This window comes from Vicia villosa, unplaced genomic scaffold (genome assembly GCF_029867415.1).
Source record: "Vicia villosa cultivar HV-30 ecotype Madison, WI unplaced genomic scaffold, Vvil1.0 ctg.001045F_1_1, whole genome shotgun sequence".
NCBI classification, from domain to species: domain Eukaryota; kingdom Viridiplantae; phylum Streptophyta; class Magnoliopsida; order Fabales; family Fabaceae; genus Vicia; species Vicia villosa.
This window is the reverse complement of record NW_026705455.1, coordinates 209,717-213,058: the sequence shown is the minus strand read 5'-3', so window position 1 is coordinate 213,058 and position 3,342 is coordinate 209,717.

Sequence of the window (3,342 nt, the reverse complement as noted above, 5' to 3'; positions counted from 1 at the left end):
TAATCAAAGGTTTTTTTACTTCCACCGTCATACATGATTGTTATGGCAAGCTGAAGACAACAATCGATGGAGATAGCAAGCGACCAGGGTCCTCACCGGTGTTCATCTTAGGGTATTTCAATATCGTTGTCGCACTTACCTTGCCTACGATTCTTCTATCAGATCCACCAGACTTAGTGTCCATTCTGATGCCTCCGCTCGCCCCACCATGGCTACATCGCTCAGTTTACCCAAGACCACTTAACTCCCCACCGTCATCAAAGGTAACCAACCTTCATCACTATTTCCAATTTGAATAGAAGATTTTATATGGAATTCAATCTCACAGTACACCCACAATTGATAGTCGAATTCCTTGTGTTTATGTGCTAACATGTTCATTATCTAATGATACCAACATTGTGTCTTCACACGAAGCCCATTACATGTTTGTTAAAATGCCCCTCATAGTTGATTTCTATTGTGACACTTTTACAAGTATGTTGAGTATGATGAAAATCCCTGCATCTTTTCGACAAGTTGATATGGACACCTCTGACTATACTACAAGTTCTGTTATGTTTCATAATTATCAAGATTGCAGTAATTGTTACTCATCTAGTGGACTTCTGCTCAAGTTTGATTTAATTAACAGTGTTGGATCATCCTCAATTCTATATGATTTATATGCTACCTATGCATGCATTTTTCGTGGTATGACTCCCAATCGTAATTTGAGTTGTTATGATATTGTGAGTCTTTTCTATTGTTGCCACATTAAGCTCCTACTAGTATTATCCCTAGCTCATGACCAATCCAAACATAAGGGTTGGAATTTGTTGTCACTTCTGATTGTTGAAAGAATTAGGGTTGTTGTGTATAATTGCATTATTAATTGGATTTTGGATTGTGAGGCCATGACACTTCAACATAGTTTTGATGATTCCCGTGGTAATCACAATGCTTATTCAAGCTATAAGCACATGGACTTGGACATCTTTTAAAATGCCAAAATTTCATGGTATCCTCATCCACAGATTGAAGGAAAAAACGAGTTTTCAAATATTTGCTCTAAACAAGTTTGAAGAGAAAAATGAGAGCATTTGGTGAGAGAAGTTTTTCTAAATTAAAATTATTAAAATCTTATTTGAGATCTACTATGCAACAAGATAGATTAAATAGTCTTGCGTTGATTTCAATTGAAAATAATTTTTTGAAGAACCTTGATTATGAACAAATTATTAATGATTTTGCAACAAAAAATGATAAGAAAGAAGAAGAAGAAGTCTTTTTATAGTGGTTTATGTTTTGATGTAGTATAAACATTGATTTAAAGATCCATACTTGTATTCTTTTTGCACAATGTCAAATGAAAATGTGTTTTTTATCCAATTATTTCTTTAATCCTTATGTATTTATTATTTAAAAAAATACAGGGACACTACTCTTTTGATTTTCCCAAAGCCTCAAAATTCAAAGGAACAACCCTGATAACAGTGTTATATGTATCTTAAGTCTATACATTTAATTTTGAAGAAAAATAATTTTTTTATGTAAAATAAATTAACAATGCATTTTGTTGTTCATTTGTCTTTTATTCTTATATAATTTATAACTTATAATTGAAATATTTTAAACTTGCTGCACCAAGTTTTTCTCAATCTTTTTTGAACAATTTTTCTTAAGAAATAGATATAGTCTTAATTTGTGGATAATTGTCCTGGTTTTTGGGTGCAAAACTGTCTTAGTTTAATACTAGCTAGTGCAGGGTGACAAGCTTTATTGAAATATTATTAAAAAAAATAAGAAGAAAGGATTATGCAAGATGCTTTCAACATTCAAGTGGCCATTATTGGAAGTTCAAACTGCTTGCAGTGAAAAATTAACGTGTGGACTAATTTAATAAGTAAGGGGCTTGGTTCCATGATTGAACTCATTGGCAAACCCATGATGCCCCCCCAACTTCTTATTTTAAATATATAATAAAGGAAACTAAACATACTTAAGCTACGCTTTTAGAATATTCTATGGCCTGAACTTTGATCTTTTAGTTCAAGAGATAACTTTTTATAAGATGATTTTTTTAAAAGACATTTAAACAAATTGAAGAAACGTACATGACACACACACACATCTAGCATCTTGATGAACATTATATAATACCTGTTAAATTTGTACTTCTCAATTGAGACTCATATATCTTTAACATTTATCTTTTATAACCATCGACTCATCAAACAATTAAGGGTTAATATCTATTTTCACCCCTGTCATATGGGGTCGGTTTGAAAAACCCCCTGCCAAAAAAAAAGTTTTAAGAAGTGCCTCGTAAAATTTCAGAAGTTTGATTTTGAACCTTTTTCACACCACCTCATTAAAAAGTCTGATGTGGCAGTATTTTTTATAATTTTTTAATAAACTTATTTGCCACATCATTAACTCATGGAAGGGAATGACCTTACTACCCTTAGTGTTTTTATCAACAAAACCTGTAGCTGCTCAACCTTCTACTGAACAGGCTCAAGCTGATGGAAATATGGAAGCTCAAATTGAGGCGACTCCAACTTTTACTGCACAAGCGCCATCTGTGGTTGAAGACCCAGAGTTGGATGCATTGCTTAATGATATGATGGCTCTTTATGAAGAACAAACATCACAAGTTGATAATCCCACACAACCTGTTGTTATGCAACCTGCTGCTGCAACAAGTGTTCCTTTGAATGAACCAGAGCCTGCTGCAATGAATGAACCAGGGTCTGCTGCAACAACTGTCAAAAAACCTTCTACGAAGAAAAGGAAAAAGGTCTTGACCGGGAAGCCAACAAGAAAGAGGGTCAGTGAGAGGTTGAAAGAGGTGAGAAATGCCAAACGACATGGTGGGTCTGGATCAACACCTGATGCACCTTTGACCTTTGATGAAGAATCTGGTTGGAGTACATCAAAGAAAATCTCAAAGAAGAAGTGGAAGGGAATTGCTAGACGCATGACTCAGTAGGTGTGCCATTTTGTGATTTCAATTTGACTGTGTTATTGTCCTTATGTTAAGCACATTATGTGCCATTTTGTGATTTCAATTTGACTGTGTTATTGTCCTTATGTTAAGCACATCATGTGCCATTTTGTAACTCTTACTTATCAGAACATATTGACTTAAGTTCATTTTGGTATCATTCCAAGTTGTTAATTATGTACTTGTTACTTCAATATTTTGGTATCAATCCAAGTTCACTTTGTATTGGCTTAACTAAAACTCATAAGACTTTCATATAAGAACAAAGGTCATTTTCATTGTAATCTATTTCAATACAACCATACACCTTCACAAAGCCATTACAATATAGACAAATGAATTGTCACATGAAC